Source organism: Coffea arabica, chromosome 4e (assembly GCF_036785885.1).
Source record: "Coffea arabica cultivar ET-39 chromosome 4e, Coffea Arabica ET-39 HiFi, whole genome shotgun sequence".
Lineage (NCBI taxonomy): Eukaryota > Viridiplantae > Streptophyta > Magnoliopsida > Gentianales > Rubiaceae > Coffea > Coffea arabica.
The window spans coordinates 45,066,688-45,089,139 of NC_092317.1; the positions used below are offsets into that span (position 1 = coordinate 45,066,688).

Genomic DNA, 22,452 nt, shown 5'->3' on the forward strand with positions numbered 1-22,452 from the left:
TGTATAGTTGTATCTGTACGTGATTGCAAGAGAATAAGTGTATCCTTATTGATAGAGACAATGATCTGTATGCATAATGGACAATTATACTTTTATTGGCCTTTTATTTGTTGCTGCTGTTCTGATTGCTAACGTTCTAACTTGTCTGTTCTGACTACTGGTCTTTGTTTTGAAGTTTACTTGCTAATGCTCTAACCCACCACCCCTTACTTTTTGTTGTCTACCTTTCCCTCTGCTACGAGGAATCCTGAACAATGTTGACGAATGGATTTTGTTATTTATGTCGTGCAATAAGTGGGTACGCTCTTCTCTCTTATCATATTATACTTCACCTCCTCTCTTGCCTTTCCATGAATGCTTCTGACCATTTATGTCAACATTTTAGCTTGAGAATTTTAGAAAAATATCTTTTCCTTATCATGTGTATTCCTAGCTCTAATATTTTCTTAACTCATGTTGAATTGTCTTTGATCTTCTTATACTTGCTTCCAATTTAGTTACATCCATTTGTAATATCTTGATCTGTTATGTGACTACCTCTAAATTTTTTATTTCTGATCTTTAGATGCATTTGCAAGCAATCTATTATTTTCTATGATCAGAATTGAAATATTACTGATGTAATTCTATAGGCACCGATGGCGGATGCCTATTCCATTTGCTTAAACTTTTAAGATCTAATGCCAAAACCCTTGGAAAAGCTTGAGATACAATATCTTTTGGTAAGTGAGTACAACTTTTATTTACCATTTGAATTAGTTATTTTTTGGAGTGTTTTTGAAAATTTTTATTGTAACAAAGTTTTTAAAATATATTTTGGAATATTTTTAGAAAATATTTTGGACTATTTAAGAGTAGTAGAGTTTTTAAAATATATTTTAGGATTAGTTTTTAAACACTAAAAAAATTTATCCTACTTTTTAGAGTATCTTTGAGAGTATTTTTAAAAAAATTTTATAATATTTGAAAAACTAATTTTTGAAAAATTGAAGGATCCAAACAGATTTGTTGCAGCTATTACTCAGATGGATCTGAACTTACAAAGATAGCCTGTACTTATTGGGATTAGGGGCAGGAGCGGTCTTATTGGGATTAGGGGCAGGAGCGGTCATCAGACCGCGCTCCTGAACGGTCTCCTCACAAGCACAAACGTGAGGCGAGAAATGACCCACATCAGGAAGCCTTAAGTAGAGGTAAAAAAAGATGGCGTTCCAAAAAAAGAAGCAAATAGTGCAGTGAGAGTGTTGTATACATTTTGAAACTGGGTATGAGAGTGTTGTATCCATTTTGAATGTGTGCAAGGCAGGTGGCAAGGTAGAAGCAAACAGAGGAATCTGATGAACTTGGTTCAGTCGTGCAACTTAATAGCAGAAGCAACTGCGCTCTCCGAGTTCGGTGAAACATAAAGCGTATTAGCAGACCAAGGTAACGTGATTGAACCATATCAGCAACGGTGACCAATCATTTGTCACCCAATGCACATCGGTTAAATGAATGATGAAATTAGAGTCACTAAAAACATAATATTGGTTGTGAAGAATAGTGAAGTTGTACCGTATGTGTGTGTGTTGAGCATTCAGCTTTTTAATGATGGACTATAATAGGATAGTAGTTATCCGAAGACCTAGGGGTATGTATTGAAGTAAAGCGTCGAGCGAAATTAGAGAAAGATGAGAGAAACAAAGTCACATTTAACAAGTGAATGAATGTAAATCCTGTTGTCTATAAGTTACAGGTTATAGCCACCACATTACAATTGGTATGAATCATTGTGCATCTAGTAGTTGGTCCATGCTCATCACGCAATCTTAGTTTGCCCCTTTCCTGACCATGCAGTGTGTATAAAATGGAGGTGTAAAGTTGAATGAGGTGAAGCAGAGGAAAAGAGGCAAATAGATGTGAATAATAAATGGGTGTACTTGGTGTTATAAATAAATTACATGATATAAGAAATATATTACAATGAGTAGAAAATGTTTGTTTGGCCCTCAAAATGTAGAAATAGTAGAAAATGCGGAGTTGGCTTAGGCGGTTGTCATTAACGAATGACATAAGGTCCAGTGAGCTAAGGAACCTAGAACGTAAATATAATCACCAGAGTGGATGTACATACAGTTAAAACAGACTTACATCGTGTGATCAACACATTACAATCCATATAACTTAGTGTACATGGAGTTGTATTTGTACATAGATAATGCCGTTGTCTTAGAGTAAAAGTAAAGTGATGTGAATCATTAATCATATTGATAAGCGCAACAATAAGATTTTGTATACGAGTAATGTGTGATTCATAACATATTGTGAATGGTAATATACATTTATGCTGTCGTTTATGTACATACTATTCATGAAATGTTACAAATTAGGGTATTTAATGCATAATTGGTAGGAGCAGAAGTAATGAATTGCAACAAATTGGCAGAAGATGGAACCCCTGAGTTAGGAATGGAGTTCAACAATGAAAAGGATGTATACAAGTTTTACAATAAATATGCCTTTGAAATGGGTTTTAGTGTATATAAAAACTATCTAAATAAAGACAAAAATGGCGTGACCACGTCTGGGAGATATAATTGCTGCAAGAAAGGTGTGAAGCACAAGTACGAAGGTGATGTGATGCCAAAGAGGACACAAGTGCCGACGAAAACAAGGTTATCATGGAGCTAAAATGGTTATCGTGTTGCTTAGAGGGACAATGAAGCACCATATCCATGACCTTGTCTCACAGTAAAACCATGAGTTGCACATTGCTCAATGTTCGCACATGATGCCATCATAAAGAAAAGTGAGTGAGACTCAAGAATTCCAAACTGAAATAAGCGAGGATGCTGTGCTTTCATTGAAACAGAGTCATGAGCTGATGGGAAAGGAGGCAGATGGAGTGGGTAATGTGGGATATACTCGGAATGATCTTAAACGATATCTTCGAATGAGACGAGAAAGGAGTTTAAAATATGGAAAAGTATGTAACATACAGTTGGACTGTAAAGAACACATAACGAATATCTTTTGGGCTAATGCAGGAATGTTAATTGACTACAACTTTTTTAGAGACGTAGTCACATTCGACACAAACTACAAAACAAATAAAGAATACCGGCCACTTAAAGTATTTGTGGGTTTTTACCAACATAGGTAAATTTTGATATTCGGTGCTGCTCTTATGTATGATGAGACGATAGATTCTTTCAAATGGGTGTTTGGTACATTTCTAGAAGCAATGTGTGGAAAGCGTCCAAGTACCATACTAACCGACCAAGATCACGCCATGGTAGCCGCTCTTTTACTTGCCATGCCCCAAACGTTTCACGATTTATGTATGTTTCACATAAGGTGTAATTTTATGAAACATCTTGGCAATCACTACAAGGAAAATAGTGACCTTCTATACATGTTTGGTGCCTGCATGTATGAGATTGAAGAAGTGAAACAATTCAATAGGGTATGGGAGGCGATGGTGAAGAAATACAATCTTGAAAATAATGAATGGCTTTCCGGACTGTATCGAATTCGTGATAAATAAGTAAGGTACATGATGAAAGAAAGATGGACCGCGGGAATGCGAAACACCCAATTTAGCGAAAAGCTAAATGCAGCAATTAAAAATCATTTGAAACTAGATCACGATCTTGTGCAGTTCTTTAGACATTTCAATCGGGTGATTGATGAAAAGAGATATAATGAACTCATCGCAGAATATGAAATGAGGCAAAAGCTCCCCATGGTAGGGTTAAGGCAAACACCTATGCTTGTGCATGTAGCAGAGACGTTTTCACCAACTATATTTGTTGCATTCCAAAATGAATATGGCGAATAAACAGCTATGGTTATATTGAGACAGCAAGATGCAAGGATGTTTGTGGAGTTTGTAGTAATGAGGTATGATGGAGGACCTGAAAGAATAGTGGTATTCAATTGGAATGATCTAAGTGTATGCTGTAGTTGCAAAAAAATACAAGAATGAAGTAATTTTGTGTGGGCACGCGTTGAAGGTGTTTGATACCGTGGGCATAAAGACAATTCCTCCTAAACACGTTAAGAGGAGATGGACAAAAAGAGTTCGGATTGGAGACTATTTTGATCGGCGAGGACGGGAAATTGTGGCTGATCCAAAAGTAATCATTTCAACTCGTTATCGGGAACTCGCTCCAATCATGATTAAGGTCGCAACTTGATCAGCAATGTCGGAGGACACCAGCAAAGTAGTAATTACCGTCATATCCGATTTGGCAAAGAAAGTTGAGCTTCTCCTCTCAGAAAACGAAGAGTAACCTTTGAAAAATCATAAAAATCTGAATGTGGAGGAACATGATAAAATTGAAATTGTAAATGAAATGGGAGAGGCAGTAGTCACAAAAGACATTAAAAAACGAGCCGGTGAGAAGAGAAGTAGAGTGATGCGAAGTTGGGTCGATAAATTTGACAGAGTAAAAAGAAAATCTAGATTGTCAAGAACTACACATATTACGGTAAGGATCAAATTTTTATGATGGTAAACATTTATGCTAAAACAATGTTATCGTTGTCATGCTAACTAAAGTTTAGGTACCATTCACTATGAAATAACATTATTGTCGTGTCAATAATACAGGTCTCAGAATCGGAGCCGACATCGGTTTCATTTGATGAACACATGTTTATTGGATGCCGTTCATCAACTGACTCAGTTTCGATTAGTATAAAATGGGCATGATTTTAGCTTTTATTTAGATGTTTCTAACAGCATAATTAGTTACATTGATGTTACATTGTGTGATATTTTTGTTACGGGTATCATCCTTCCTGATATATTTATTTTGTCTATCTTATACAAATTATTTGGCCCTTCAAATCTCGTAAACTCATTCAATGAGCCAATCAGTTAACGGCCCTCCAAACGCTGTTGCTCTCGAAATCGAGAAAAGTGAAATGGTATGCTTACATTTAGTAGAAAAAATAAAGACTTTGTTATTCGTATCGTACAACTACTTTTCTTTAATTGTAATGGTGGGCACTTGAACGCTCTTAAAGCATGCATATTATGTAGTTAATGTATGATCGCTTTAATAACATATTGTTTTGTATTATCCGAAGGTCCACCGTTTGACTAATGAAGGGCCTCCTGGAATTGTCCCTAAAGAATGGATGCACCCCAATTTTTCTATTTTTTTCAAACATAACTCCTTTAGAGATATCTTAATTGTCTGATATATCGTTCTTTTATAGTGTCTAGTCCAATTTAGTTTTGTAATTGAGCAATATAAGCACTGCTAATGATTTGTTGACAGTTAAATAGTTATATTATATAATGAGCGTGCGAAATTTTAACACACTATGATATTGATGCATATCATGTATTTTCAACATTACCCCAGGTGACAAACTTTTATCACTACATCACATATTTATGTGTTATTTTTGAATTGGATACTTGGACATCATATATCATTAACCATATGTTTCATTAACTGTATTAGCTGATTTGCCATTGTTACGCATTTCAAGAAAGAAATAACACCCATGGATTGCAACTAACTGTTGACGTCGCATCCTCTCAAATGCAGGTTGATGAATGATGTGTACTTATAATATTTTAACGACACAATAAGTGGTTGACCAAACAATTGAATACCGATTATCCGTAAACAATTCAGTTAATCTCATTTAGTGATGTTAGTACTTCTCTGTTGAAGATATTACTCAGTTTCAATCGGTTTCGTATTGTCAGATTGTTTTAATCTACAATCTTCAAATATATTAGTGCTTGTTGACTGTAACTCTAAAAGTTGGGTCAATTATGTCGTATTAGTTGTCTTGAACGAGATTTGAGGTGTTTTTGGATGAACATTTGTTATTGGACTTCCATGTCGTCTTGCTTGGGAATGCCGTATATGTACGTTACAAAAATATTAATAAGCTGTTACAACTTATTCATGTGCTTGTACAGGTACCTTCGATGTTTCACTCTGTTCAAATTTAGACAAGTGGGTTACAATTGTATTAACGATAGGTATTACAATTGGCAAATAGAGGCACTTCAATAGGTATTACAAGTTTAGTACAATTGAATTATGGTGTCTTTTAACCATACGGCCACATGTTGGTAATTTCGTTTCGCAGATGGAAATGATAGTACAAGTGGACAACTAATTTGTAATGTTAAATGTAAGTTTTATGCTTGACGGGTTCTTATTGTATCAATGCAAGTTTAATTCCGATTTTACACCCGTTGGACTGCAAGTATACAGGTCGAAATTTTAGTACAAGATGTGTATCGGGTCGATCCCACGAGGAGCAATTTAAACAATTACTAAGCCCCTGTTCTCTCTATTATTTAGACTTACCATTAATTTTGAGCAGAGAAAATCTAATGCTGTAATCTACAAATCTGATGTACAAATCTAGTTTAACAAATGCTGAATGCAAATAGAGAAATTTCACTTAATGAAGATTCTAGGGATGTAGATTCCACTTATGGCATAAACTACACAAATAAATGGATTTACTTATTGCTATTATTCTTGCTTAACCAGAGATTTATTTCCAAGATTACCAAGTCTCATTTCCATGATGAAATGGCTTAGAGCAATATAGATTTCCCTATTTCCATGGTGAAATACTACTACAACTCTGTTTTAGTTCATGAAATACTAAGTAATCCACTTAAGTGTATTTCTATTTTCATGAACATACAACTCAAGCTCTACTCATGTGTTTCCATTGTTATTACCAATTCTCATTGAACAATAACAACTGTAAACAAGTTATTGGTGATCAAACAATAACAAGAAATCACAGCTACACAAGTAGACAAGTTAACTCAAGATATAACAAGTGTAAATCACATTCAATTAGTATTATTTAGCCATAAGTTTCATCTACTCCCTAGATGAAGGAGTTTAGCTACTCATGAATGATTTAACAATCAAATTCACAAGTTTATTAATACAAAACATCATAAAGTACAAGTATAAGAAAGATAAAAGAAAGCTTAGCCAATTGAAGGTGAAGCTCTCCAATTCCTGCTATGTTCTTGCACAATATGATTACAAGTGAAAACTCTCCAAAAAATGCTTCTCCAAGTACTCCTAACTAGAGAGAAAACTTGTTGCAAGAAGGAAAACTAGCTACGTATGGTTATCCTTGCTTCTCCCTTGTGTTTCTGCATAAAAGGTGGTAGAAATTCCATTCCTCTCACTTCATAATTTCCTCCACTTAGATTTTGTAAAAAGAAGTCAAAGATATGATGTTCCTTTTGTCCACACTCATTTGGTCTTCTCTTTTATTGCAGAAGCATGTGCCACCGATTTCTGTCCCTCAAAATAGCTGTAAAAGTTGTGAGAAAGGTAAAGAAAAACGGCTGTGCCACTTGCTGAGGAGAGAGACAGATCCGAGCCTCGGATCCGAGGAGTGATAATGGATCCGAGCTCGGATTATAGGATCCGAGGCCTTCCCATGATGGATCCGAGGTCGGATCGTCCTGACCTCGGATATACTCCGCCAGAAGTACAGACGAGGGGTCGGATCCCTCTTGTACACACGGATCCGAGCTCGGATCCGTGTTGAACATTTTTCCAGTTTTTCACTTCTTCCCTTTTTCTACATTTTTGCTCCCACTTTCTTGTGTACTTTGTCCTCTGGATGACCCTGACATTTCTTTCAACTTGTGCATGAATTTCATACATCAATTACCTTCACAATTTCACAAAATTACGCATTAATCACTCATTTATCAATTTCTTAACTCTTAAACAATATTTAAGCAATTATCACCAAAAGAGTTTAAATATGGCTTTAATCTTCTCAAAACATACCAAAAATTCATGCCAAATTCATACAAAATGTACGTTAAATATTCACTTATCAAATTCCCCCATACTTGAATCATTGCTTGTCCTCAAGCAATTTTACACAAAACTTACTTCAAATATTCAATAGAGAAAACAGTATGCGTACTCTTGTCAAATTTAATTCCTCAAAAACCTAGAAACCAATTATTATGCCATTTCTCAGATTACACTAAATACTCATAATATTCAATTAAATAAAAATAATTATGCCTAAATTTTGACAAATTCAAATCAATTCTCTCATTCTATCCTAATTCCACAAATAAGTAAATCACATAGTCAATTTTATGGCCTTCCTCATCCCAAAACTTAACAATTTAGAGGGATTTATTCACAATTCATTTTATTTAAATAGTGAAAACGTCTTTTTACGCGAAAATCAACACTTTTAGGTGAAAATTCCCGGTTACTCAACATTTCACTCATTTAAATTGCCAATCATACTCTTAATTCCAATACTTTTTTACGCGAATGTCGACATTTGTAAATGCCAACCCCCGGTTACTCAGTATGTGAATCATTGGAGTAGAAAATTACTAATAATATTTTTCTCTTTTTTTTTTTTTTTTTTTTTTTTTTTAACAATCAAATTCAATTTCTTTTTTTCTCTAAGTATAATTAAAGGAAGAATTTGGCCTTTCTTTTACTATATCAATCACTTACTTATAAAATTAAGTAAAAATGATAAATATCATTAATCTTGCAAAACTCTAAGCATAACCTTTCTTATTTAAGCAAATATATACTTTCTAAAATGTAAAAATATTACTTGCATAATAATTCATTTCAAGCCAAATAAGAATTAAACTTTTCCAAAATACACATAGCTTGTTATCCAAATGGAAGATATTTTAGAAAAATTTTGACAGAATTTCCCCATAAAAATGGATGAAACTCCCTGCCAACAACCTCATTTTCACAAAAAATTATCCTCATGACAATATCTCCAAATATAATTCCAACATTTTTAAGCTCTAAACAACTAAAGTCATGCATTTCAAGACACAATCACCCATACGATAAAGTTGCATTTCAAGACACAATCACCCATACGATAAAGTGATCCCTCCCCCACACTTAAAATCTACAATGTCCTCATTGTAGAGGAAGGTAAAAGAACTGAAACTTCCCTCAAATAGGTGGTGATGCAATTTGAAACCCTTAATCATCACGATCATCCAAATTCTGCCCAAATTGAGACAACAAGGGTACCAAACACCATAAGTAGCACAAGATGATTCAAATAAAAGAAAACTGAAATCACAAAGTTTGTTTTAACAAAAGAAAAGAAAAATAAAGAAATAAAAGATCTAATCCGCTAAAAAGTATCATGGTTGCTCGGAACGAGGGTCTACTGCCTCCTCGGCTCCATGATAACCCTGTGAAGTACCAATATGGCCCTCCTCCTGATGAGGTGTCGGAGTAGGAGACCGTCGGATATGAAAATGATCCTCGATCGCACGAAGGCGGCGATCATGTCGGTCGAGGCGCTCAGTCATCATCCGCTCCGTCTGGTCAATGCGCTCGACGACTCGCGTCTCCATACAACAAATAGCATTGAGAAGCTCTTGCCACTTGGAGCGCGGTTGAGGAGGTGGTCGCGGAATCGGAGGAGGAAGAGTCTGCTGTGCCTCCGTCTCTTGGGTTGCCGCTTGTGGTTCAGTGTGAGGCGGAGGCTGAGTGGAAGTCGATGCTTCTCCTGTGTCCCGGACCAAAGCAGCTCCAAAATCAGTAGAAATACCCAAAGCGTTGAGTATAGAAGCATTTACCTCCTCGACAGACCTAGTTACCACCGCTCTCTCGGTTCCACGAGGAACCTTGAGCTTCTCAAACACGAGGGATAGCAGTCGAGGGAATCCGAAGCAAGTCTCGCCGGCCCTCATGCGAGCTGTGGTCCGCATATAGCTGATGATAATGCTGGGTAGAGGAATGCCAGTCAACTGCCTACCCAATCCATGTATCATCTTATCCAGAAAATAGAGATCGCTATTTCGGATCTCCCGTTTACCACTCTTTTTCGGCACCACATTAAATGCAAAAAGATAGAAGATCAGGTGGTATCGATGCTCAAAGGAGTCGGCATATACCGTGAGTTTTTTCGAAGTTCCTCGCTCACGGTACTGACCCTTTAGACGCTCCACGGCTTCTCCCACTTGCCAAGGGTCTCGAGCCTTGAATTCCTTAGTCAGTTTGACATTTTCGCCTTCGTCTATGAGTTGAACGAAACGTCGCAGTGCCTCTCGATTGAGAACCACTTTCCTGCCTCGAACCCACGAGACGATGAGGTTGCCACTGTGGCTCTGCTTGTTCTCCACATTGGCGTAGAACTCCCGGACCAAGTTGGGGTAGTAGTACTTGGGCAATTGAAGGATGTTCTCCCATCCAAGTCGCTTGAATGCTGTCGAAATATGGTAGTGCGCATCCACCTCTGGAGCCAAGTGTTTCTCAATGATGATCTCCTTGGCTAGGCCGGCTTCATACCACTCTTGGTTTTCGAGCGATGTGAATCGTGTGGTATCGTAATCTGGCGGTGGCTCATCACGGCTAGTGGATGCAGTCTTCCGGCGAGATCGAGGTGGTGACTCAGGCGAAGGAGATTCTTCCTCAGGCGACTCCTCATGCACAGAAGGTGTATGTTCTTCACTTGACGATGGTGTAGGAGTACGAATACGAGCCCTCCTTGTACGAGCCATAGCACCTATAAACAAGATGAGTATGTATTAGAAAAGATAGAAACTCGCTCATTCATATTAAAATAGGAATTTAAGAAAATTTCGGCAGAGTTTCCCTTTGAAAAAGGGCTAAACTCCCTGCCAAAATGTCCCCAAATTTAAACAAATAAGCTTCCTAACACTTCTCAAATCCAATTCCTACACTTAGAAAGGATATTAGCAGTAAAGAAATTATTTCATGCATATTAAGTGCAAACAATTTTAAATTATATCTATTTGCAAAAATAAACATTCAAACACTTGAGAATATCATCAATCCAATTCATAACATTTGTTAACACTCAAGTTAACTACACATGACTCCCAAGTTATCCTAATATTAATTATTATTATTAGGTTGCCTCCCAACAAGCGCTTTTGTTTATAGTCGTTGGCTCGACTTTCCTATAACTTCTTTAATTCTCCATTGCATTTCCTAAGGAGTAATTTACTCCTTTAGGAACCTTTTCTCCGGCCAAATAGGGCTTCAATCTTTGCCCATTTACTTTAAATGGAGAACCATTTTCTCCTTTTATTTCCACTGCTCCATAAGGAAATACTTGAGTTACTTCAAATGGTCCCGACCACCTTGACTTCAATTTTCCTGGAAATAACCTCAGGCGTGAATTGAACAAGAGTACCTTTTGCCCTACCAGAAATTTTTTAGGAATAATATGCTTGTCATGCCAATATTTGATCTTTTCTTTATAAATTTTGGCATTTTCATATGCATGTAGTCGGTGTTCCTCCAATTCACTTAGCTCAAGTAATCGCTTTTCTCCTGCAAAATTACAATCCATGTTAATAGATTTAATTGCCCAATAAGCTTTGTGCTCAATCTCCACAGGTAGGTGACAAGCTTTCCCATAGACTAAACGATACGGTGACATCCCTAGGGGTGTCTTAAATGCCGTTCGGTAAGCCCATAGTGTATCATCTAGCTTTGTAGCCCAATTCTTGCGTGATTTATTCACAGTTTTCTCCAAAATGAGCTTTATCTCTCTATTAGCTAGCTCTGCTTGTCCATTGGCTTGAGGATGATATGGAAGTGATGTCTTGTGCCTACAACCATATTTAAACAATAAGGAATCCAATTGTCTGTTACAAAAATGTTTCCCTTCATCACTTACTATGGCCTTGGGTATACCAAATCTACTGAAAATATTCTTTTTAAGGAATCTAAGTACAATTTTAGAGTCATTAGTAGGTGAAGCGATTGCTTCAACCCATTTAGAAACATAATCCACTGCTACTAAGATGTACTTATTATTAAAAGAACTAGGAAATGGTCCCATAAAATCAATACCCCATACATCAAATAACTCAACTTCCAAGAACGTAGTCAGGGGCATTTCATTCTTTCGAGATATATTTCCAGTTCTTTGGCATGCATCACAATTTTTAACATATTCCCTAGCATCTTGGTACATAGTTGGCCAATAAAATCCTGATTGCCATACCTTTGCCACAGTCTTTGAAGTACTGAAATGACCACCTGTTTCAAGGTTATGACAATGATATAAAACATTATGTACCTCATCTTCAGGAATACATCTACGTATCATACCATCGGCACAATGTCTGTATAGCAATGGTTCCTCCCAAAAGTAACTTTTTACGTCATGTAAGAATTTCTTCTTTTGATGATAATTAAATCCCTTTTGAATCTCTCCACTGACCAAGTAGTTAGCAAAATCTGCATACCATGGAGAATTTCTAAGTGCTAGGACAAACTCATCCGGAAAATTCTCTTGAATTGGAACCTGATCTTTGATTGGGATATATTCCAAACGTGATAAATGATCTGCAACTAGATTCTCCGATCCCTTTTTGTCTTTTATCTCCACATCAAATTCCTGCAATAAAAGAATCCACCGAATTAGTCTAGGTTTTGCATCCTTCTTATGCAGCAAATATTTAAGAGCTGAATGGTCCGTATATATAATGACTTTAGATCCTACTAAATAGGATCTAAATTTGTCCAAAGCAAATATCACTGCCAATAGCTCTTTTTCTGTCGTTGCATAATTGAGTTGAGCCTCATTTAGCAACTTGCTAGCATAGTAAATGACGTGCAATCGTCCTTCTTTCTTTTGTCCCAAAACTGCTCCAACTGCATAATCACTTGCATCACACATCAATTCAAATGGTATTGACCAATCTGGTGAAGTTATAATTGGGGCAGAAATCAATTCCTTCTTCAACCTTTCAAATGCAACCAAACAATTGTCATCAAATTGAAAAGGAGAATCTTTACATAATAAATCACATAATGGCTTTACTATTTTAGAAAAATCTTTAATAAAACGTCTATAAAAGCCAGCATGTCCTAAAAAACTCCTTATCCCCTTGACATTGCTTGGGGGTGGCAATTTTTCGATGACTTCTATTTTGGCTTGATCCACCTCAATTCCCTTGGAGGAAATCTTGTGTCCTAAGACAATTCCTTCTTTTACCATAAAATGACATTTCTCCCAATTCAGTACAAGATTTGTTTCCTCGCATCTCTGCAAAATTAATTCCAAATTATGAAGACACTGATCAAAAGATGAACCATACACAGAAAAATCATCCATAAATATCTCCATAATTTTCTCAATATAATCAGAAAAAATAGCCATCATGCATCGTTGAAAAGTTGCAGGAGCATTGCATAAACCAAATGGCATTCTTCTAAAGGCAAAAGTGCCATAAGGACATGTAAATGTGGTCTTTTCTTGATCCTCTGGAGCTATAGCTATTTGATTATATCCTGAAAAACCATCAAGAAAACAGTAAAATTCATATCCAGCTATTCGCTCCAATAATTGATCAAGAAATGGTAGGGGAAAATGATCTTTTCTTGTTACCGTATTTAACTTACGATAATCAATACACACTCTCCACCCTACCACAAGTCTAGATGGAATTAATTCATCATTTTTACCCACGATTGTAGTCATTCCACCCTTCTTTGGTACCACATGAATTGGACTAATCCAAACACTATCGGAGATAGGAAAAACTATACCTGCGTCAAGCCATTTAAGAATTTCATTTCTTACCACCTCTTTCATGTTTGGATTGAGTCTTCTTTGTGTTTCCACCACTGGTTTGCAATTGTCCTCCAATAAAATTCGATGCATGCATATAGAAGGACTTATACCTTTAATGTCTGAAATTGTCCATCCAATTGCCTTCTTACACCTTCTTAGAACTCTTAGCAACTTTGCACACTGTTCATCATCAAGGTCAGCACTAACAATTACAGGTAAAGTTTTATTTTCTCCAAGAAATTCATACCTTAGATGAGTCGGAAGTGGCTTGAGCTCTAACCTTGGAGGTTCAATTTCTGAAGGTTGTGAAAACCCTTTTCCTTGGCCAAGACTTTCATACAAATTACCCCTTTTATAAGGTGCTTGAAAATCCAAGTACTTGGCCAATTCTTCAATTTCTTCACAAACATCTTCTTGCTTACCTAAACTCATTAAACAATGCTCAAGAGGATCTAAGTCAAGGTTGACTTGACTCATCTCTTGGGTTAGTTTATCAATTGTGCCAATAGAATAAGCATGATCGGTAAAAGAAGGGTATTTTTCCATTTCATTCAAATTAAATTCTACTTCTTCTTCACCTACTTGAAACTTAAGCTTGCCATTTTTTACATCAATAATAGTACCTGCAGTAGCTAGAAATGGTCTACCTAGAATAATTGGCATAGATATATCTTCTTCCATATCTAATACCACAAAATCCACTGGAATGATAAATTTTTGAACTTTTATCAATACATTCTCCAACACTCCCACTGGATATCTAATAGACCGATCCGCTAGTTGCAAAGTAATATTTGTGCGTTTAAGCTCATGCAAACCCAATTGTCTAGCCACCGTTAAAGGTATTAATGATACACTAGCACCAAGATCACACAATGCTTTAGAAAAATCAACGTTACCTATGGTGCAAGGTATAGAAAAACTCCCTGGATCCTTCAACTTCGGTGGTAGCTTATTTTGAATAATTGCACTACATTCCTCCGTTAATGCTATTGTTTCGCAGTCTTCCAACTTTCTTTTTCTAGTCATGATTTCCTTGAGAAATTTCGCATAAGACGGAATCTGCAAAATAGCATCGGCAAAAGGAATGTTAATGTGCAATTGTTTGAAAAGTTTAACAAATTTTTCAAAATCTTTATCAAACTTATTTTGCTTTAATCTTTGTGGGAATGGAACCGCAGGGGGTATTGGAATGGTAGTGGAAGATGATGGTTGCTTTTCTCTTGGATTCTCCCGACTATTTTCCTCCACAATCGCCTCTTGGTTCCACTGCTTTTCTTCTTGTTTTTCATTCTCATCCTTCTCAACTTCCTTCACTGGAGGATCTTCTAATTGTCTACCACTACGAAGAGTAATGGCTTTCACATGCTCCTTAGGATTGACCTCTGTTTTGCTAGGTAATTCTCCTTGATTTCGATTATTCAAAGAACTAGCAATTTGACCAATTTGGACCTCTACATTCCTGTACATTGTAGTGAGTTGGTCCAACCTTCCTTCTACTCGCTCAAATCTGTCCGAGGTAACTTTTGCAAGCTTTTCCACTGCCATCTCCCAACCAGATTTAGTTTCAGCTTGTTGTTGCCTTGATTGAAATCCCGGTGGATTGGTTGGCCTTGGTTGATTTCCTTGATCCTTCCATCCAAAGTTTGGATGATTTCTCCACCCCGGATTGTAAGTATTCGAGTAGGGGTTATTTTGAGCATTACGATTGTAATTATTGACGAATTGTACCTGTTCAGAATCAACACACTCATTAGTATCATGTTCACCTCCACATACAGAACAGCATGCTACATGTGCATTAGATGAGCTTGGACCTTGTCTACTTAGCAATTTCATCACATTATTCATTTGAGCACTCAGCATATTAAGAGTGTCCATTTCTATCATACCTGCGTGACGTCTTGCATTACCTCTCTCATTGGCCCATTGGTAGTTATTTGCTGCCATTTCTTCTATCAAATTATGAGCTTCTTGGGGTGTTTTACCCATTAAAGCTCCACCTGCAGCTGCATCGATCATAGTTTTAGTAGAAAAAACTAAACCATTATAGAAGGTTTGTATGATTAACCACTCCGGCAGTCCATGATGTGGACATTTCCGAAGCAGATCTCTAAACCTTTCCCATGCCTCATATAATGATTCACCTTCTAATTGGCTAAAACTAGTGATATCCATTCTAAGCTTAGCAGTCTTACCTGGTGGAAAGTACTTATTTAAGAATGCTCTTGATAATTCATCCCATCCAGTGAAAGTATTGGGAGCATGAGAGTGTAGCCAAAGTTTGGCCTTATCTCTCAATGAAAATGGGAACAATCTTAGCCTTATAGCATCATCACTAACTCCATTCATTTTAATTGTATCACAAATTTCCAAGAATGTAGCTAAGTGTGTATTAGGATCTTCTACTGCATTACCTCCAAATTGAGATTGTTGAACCATTTGGATAAGTGAAGGTTTAATCTCAAAGTTGTTAGCATTTACCGCAGGCCTTGCTATGCTCGTTTGTGAACCTTGTGTTCCCGGTATAGTAAAATCTCGCAGAACTCGCCTATTTAGGTCATTTTCCGCCATTTCTTCTTCAAATGGTAATTCTATCAAGATATCTTCTATTGGCTGCCAAACCTCTTGTTCCTCTTGATGCAGTGTATTCCTCCTTTGTCTCCGCAATGTTCTTTCAATTTCAGGATCAAAATGTGCAACTTCTCTATTTGATCGGTGCATGCACTACAAATAAAAATAAGAGAAATTTTTGTAGTTTTAATTCAACAACTTGGATAAAAACAAATGAAAATGTCTAAATTAATAGAGATGACTAGGCCCTAATATTGCCGCTCCCCGGCAACGGCGCCAAAAACTTGACGGGTTCTTATTGTATCAATGCAAGTTTAATTCCGATTTTACACCCGTTGGACTGCAAGTATACAGGTCGAAATTTTAGTACAAGATGTGTATCGGGTCGATCCCACGAGGAGCAATTTAAACAATTACTAAGCCCCTGTTCTCTCTATTATTTAGACTTACCATTAATTTTGAGCAGAGAAAATCTAATGCTGTAATCTACAAATCTGATGTACAAATCTAGTTTAACAAATGCTGAATGCAAATAGAGAAATTTCACTTAATGAAGATTCTAGGGATGTAGATTCCACTTATGGCATAAACTACACAAATAAATGGATTTACTTATTGCTATTATTCTTGCTTAACCAGAGATTTATTTCCAAGATTACCAAGTCTCATTTCCATGATGAAATGGCTTAGAGCAATATAGATTTCCCTATTTCCATGGTGAAATACTACTACAACTCTGTTTTAGTTCATGAAATACTAAGTAATCCACTTAAGTGTATTTCTATTTTCATGAACATACAACTCAAGCTCTACTCATGTGTTTCCATTGTTATTACCAATTCTCATTGAACAATAACAACTGTAAACAAGTTATTGGTGATCAAACAATAACAAGAAATCACAGCTACACAAGTAGACAAGTTAACTCAAGATATAACAAGTGTAAATCACATTCAATTAGTATTATTTAGCCATAAGTTTCATCTACTCCCTAGATGAAGGAGTTTAGCTACTCATGAATGATTTAACAATCAAATTCACAAGTTTATTAATACAAAACATCATAAAGTACAAGTATAAGAAAGATAAAAGAAAGCTTAGCCAATTGAAGGTGAAGCTCTCCAATTCCTGCTATGTTCTTGCACAATATGATTACAAGTGAAAACTCTCCAAAAAATGCTTCTCCAAGTACTCCTAACTAGAGAGAAAACTTGTTGCAAGAAGGAAAACTAGCTACGTATGGTTATCCTTGCTTCTCCCTTGTGTTTCTGCATAAAAGGTGGTAGAAATTCCATTCCTCTCACTTCATAATTTCCTCCACTTAGATTTTGTAAAAAGAAGTCAAAGATATGATGTTCCTTTTGTCCACACTCATTTGGTCTTCTCTTTTATTGCAGAAGCATGTGCCACCGATTTCTGTCCCTCAAAATAGCTGTAAAAGTTGTGAGAAAGGTAAAGAAAAACGGCTGTGCCACTTGCTGAGGAGAGAGACAGATCCGAGCCTCGGATCCGAGGAGTGATAATGGATCCGAGCTCGGATTATAGGATCCGAGGCCTTCCCATGATGGATCCGAGGTCGGATCGTCCTGACCTCGGATATACTCCGCCAGAAGTACAGACGAGGGGTCGGATCCCTCTTGTACACACGGATCCGAGCTCGGATCCGTGTTGAACATTTTTCCAGTTTTTCACTTCTTCCCTTTTTCTACATTTTTGCTCCCACTTTCTTGTGTACTTTGTCCTCTGGATGACCCTGACATTTCTTTCAACTTGTGCATGAATTTCATACATCAATTACCTTCACAATTTCACAAAATTACGCATTAATCACTCATTTATCAATTTCTTAACTCTTAAACAATATTTAAGCAATTATCACCAAAAGAGTTTAAATATGGCTTTAATCTTCTCAAAACATACCAAAAATTCATGCCAAATTCATACAAAATGTACGTTAAATATTCACTTATCAATGCTGCAACAAATAGTCATAACAAAGAGTACAGAATGAGTTACAACCTGTTAGGTGTATGTTACAACTAGTGATATTGTTAGGCAGCTTTTCGTCTTCTCTTCTTAAAACTAGTGATATTACAACTAGTGATACTACAGCTAGTGATATTACAATATGTTACAACTAGTGATATAACAACTAGTTAAAATACGATGAACCTTTGCCATTCTCTTGTTTGTGCCATTGCACTTGGCCCAAACAATAATTTCTCCCCCCGACACATTGAATTTCTTAGACAGTTAATTAAGTGTCTAACGAGAATATAGAGATGATCATTTCGAGCCCCAAAATATTTGATGTAGCGAGACCTTCTCGAACATCTCATTAAATTAGCGAAATCTTCTCGAACATCATGCAACCCATTGGTTGCTATTTGGCTCTCAAGACCTTGATTTCTGTGTAAACACTCTATTGATGAGACTGCAGTTGAAGTTGGAGGGGAGTTGAAAATTACTAAAGATAAATTTCATACACGAGTCCATTACCATCATTCAGTAGAATGAAATGGGAAGTGTGAAGTAGAATAAAATGGAAAGTGTTAACAACAATGAAAGGGGGCGAAAAACTTTTGTTGTTAAGGGATATACAACTGCAACCGCGCCCTTTTATAGTCTGCAGGACCTTCTAATGTGCTAAAATATCAGGTGCCAACGCATAATAGGCCAATAATTTTTTCACGACAGTACCAGACATTGTAGAGTCACATGCAGCCACTGAACTATGTCAATTCAGAATCCTTACGTACACAGAATGAAATTTTTAGTACCGACACTGTTGATAAGTGTTACGTCGTGTTTCTATTTAGTTACAGACAATAAAACAAAATTTGCAGCTTTTATCATGAAATGACCTATACACCAACATTTAGGGTCACGTGCATACAGAGTTACATATCGTTCAAGGGGATGTTTCACTATGTCCATACACAGTAACACTCTGCACATTTTGCATAAAAGCTTCTGCAGCAGTTTCTTGGCCCAAAGTCAGATGTGTCACACTGTATGCCCTTGGATGGTTTATGACCCAAATTTACTACCTCTGTGAGCTATTCGTACGTCCTTTTGCTCCAATGCTCTAGTAATATTTTGTTACGATGCTAAATTCGATCTATTATTTTGATATCCTCACCCAAAAAATTTATCATTGAGTATAGATGGGTTACATCTTCTTGACGAACTTATAGCACAAAATGACATGATATATTACAGGCACGTCAATAAGTATTCCAAGTTTAGTGATCTTCCATTATGATCAAGTAACCACATGACCACATGTGCTAATAGTTTCGGGGAAGAAAATGATAGTACAAGGGGACAACTAATTTGTAATGTTGGTTTTATAATGCAACAAATATTGATAACGAAAAGTACAGAATGAGTTACAACAAATTAGGTGTATATTACAACTAGTGATGGATCTTTAACAGGCATCATTAATATCCAAATAGGAGGCAAATTATTAAAGTAGAGATTATAATGATTAAACTTTTATTGGTACCTTCAAACATCCGATTACATCCCTTTTATTCATTCGTATCCCATACAATACCTGGGAACGCCATCATGCATTAGACAATCGGGTATGTACTTTTGAAAGTCATCGTCGCTTGATTCAGTAAAATCAGATAGGTCAGGGTTGGATATAAGCATGGGATTTGCTAAAATATGTTGGACATCAAATTCTTTTGCAATAGCATGTCTTTTTGCGGCCTCAACCTTGTGAAACATGTGAAGTCTACGCTCCATCTGCATAACTTTCCGCTCTAGCCTATGTAATACGCTTGCATCATTCATTTCTGGTCTTATAACAAGCTCCGTCGAGCGTGTTTTCGGGACGCGGAGGCTATGCCAGCGACAAAATATCTCTAATTCCATTCTTCGCTCGCGAGTAGGCTCTCATATGGGTTCATGATCCAGAACGGAATAACCAGAGGGTAGGTGATCGGTAACCCTATCTTTGAAAATGTGACCAGCTAGTCCCAAAGAGTTATTGGTGTTAAGTGGAGCGTTCTTGAAAGCACGTTTGACACCATATAAAATCCTCCCGTCTGGTGTTTCATACCTCCTTAGGCCATTTCTTGGACCCGACAATTCTTTGCGTCTTTTTTGCCGAACCTTTGATGGTGAGCTTGTATGAGAGCCTTTGAGAGTGGGGTGCATGACTATGGTAACTCCTACTGCTTTTTGGACAAATGAAATAAAGGATATATTGCCAAAATGATTTGGGGAGGAGATAACAAAGAGGTATAGATTTATGGGCAGATGGTGGGTAGAATATTTATGTATGTATGTATATAAATATATGAATGTTTATGACAAAACTATAAAATTGATTTGTATTGGATGTTCCTACCATGCATAGTAAATGGTTTCTGTTGGCAAGTTTAACAATTTAGCTGTATCATTTCATGCTGTTGTCCATTGAGTGTAAGCGTTGTATTGGAGTTCAAATTTTGAACGTTGTAGCTAAGAACGTGCAAAGTTGTAACTAAGAACGTATGAATTGTAATTAGATATGAACAATTTATGAAATTGTAGGGAGTTCGTTTTGGCGTATATCCTCCTCATGAGCAATAATAGTGTCTTTGCTCTATATATTATATAGTACAAAAATTGACTTTTGCGGTGTTATTGTTTTTGTTACAAAGGTGCATTATCAACCTTGACCCTGTGATAATACGAGATCAACACTAATATTGAGTTTAGGTATAAATTGAATTTTGGTAACTAGTTGCACACATACAACATCTGCAAACAAATTTAAGTATTAGACAGTATGGACTAAGAACGTTTACATTCATTCGCATAGAAGACTTTAATAATTGCACCTACTTTGTACATATTGCTCGATTTTTATAGTCCGTAGTACCTTCTAATGTGCTAAAATATTAGGGGCCAATGTATACCAGGCCAACAATTCCTTCACGGCAGTACCAGACATTGTAGAGTCACTTGTAGCTCCTGAACTATGTCAATTCAGAAGCCTTACGTACAAAAGCGTGAAACTTTTAATACCGACACCCTTGATAAATGTTACGTCATGTTGCTAATCAGTTACAGACAATAAAATAAATTTTGTAGCTTTTATCATGAAAGGACCTGTACCAACATTTAGGGTCACGTGCGTACAGAGTTACACATCGTTGAAGTTATGTTTCACTATGTGCATACACAACAAACACTCTACACGATTTGCACAATACCTTCTCCAACAGTTTCTTGGCCCAAAGTCAAATGTGTAACACTCTGCCCTTGGTCAGTGTATGACCCAAATTTATGGACCTCTCTGAACCATTCATAACTCCTTCTGGTCCAATGCTCTAGTAATATTTGTGAGGGTTGTGTTCGATCTTTAATTTTATGAATGTTGTAACTAAGAACGAACAAAACTGTAAGTAACAATGTACGAATTGTAACTATTTATAAACAGTTTGTGAATCATAGCGAAAATTTTATGGACTATATTCTACCCACAACCGAAACTAGTATACAAGTACAAAATATATAGCAAAAAAAAGAGTGTTGCTGCGTTTGATTCTTGGCACACAAGTACATTTCACCCTTGAGTCAATAATAGTATGAGATAAAATCGAATATTATTCGTAGAAGTTTGTATATTAGGGTAACCATTCGTGCATCATTATATAATTAATAGTGGCAGGCTTTTGGAGTCATTAACGATAAGAACAACTCAACAACACATGTGATTTCAGATGTAAGAGCAGCATAATACTTCAAATCAAATATGCAATGTGACTCCACCAGCTTCATTCAACTAAAAAACTACATCAACCGTTTACTCTATCTTGCCGATCAACTGGCAAATGAAAAGTCAATAGTACAAGGATGTCAGATACTTTGCGTATGAGGATACATCTATGACAAACTACAGGCGAAGTCCACATCATATGAGTCGAAAAAAAAAGTGGTGTCAGCGAAAAATTGCTATTAGTAGCAACAGAAGGGCGGCCACTACCGATATTATCATGAAGGTTTACATTTGTCGAATGTCTTGTTCCATGCGGTGAACAGGATGCGGGAAAGAGTTTGATTCATGGAGCATTGTTCCGGGACTGTCGAAGGAGCTTTCTTTGCTTATTGCTTGTTGATTAGGTGAGGGAGGGCAATAGTTAGTTTGAACTTGCTCATGATTCCTCCCTATTGGATGACACCAAACGAAAAAAGTACAAGCTTTTCCTTCACAGATGAAGTACAACAACCCTTTTGTTGGTTTCTGTGACTTTACGATCTTCAGGCTAGCCCTTTTTCTACAATGACAGTAGTGAT

At 36.6% G+C, this 22,452-nt stretch overlaps 1 non-coding gene across 1 annotated transcript; it reads left to right on the plus strand.

Annotated features, from left to right (window-relative positions):
* Positions 1-15,658: 15,658 nt before the first annotated feature.
* On the plus strand, positions 15,659-15,765 carry LOC113702565 (small nucleolar RNA R71). Its single transcript, XR_003451203.1, has one exon. It is a non-coding gene; the product is annotated as a small nucleolar RNA R71 (small nucleolar RNA).
* The last annotated feature ends 6,687 nt before the right edge of the window (positions 15,766-22,452 follow it).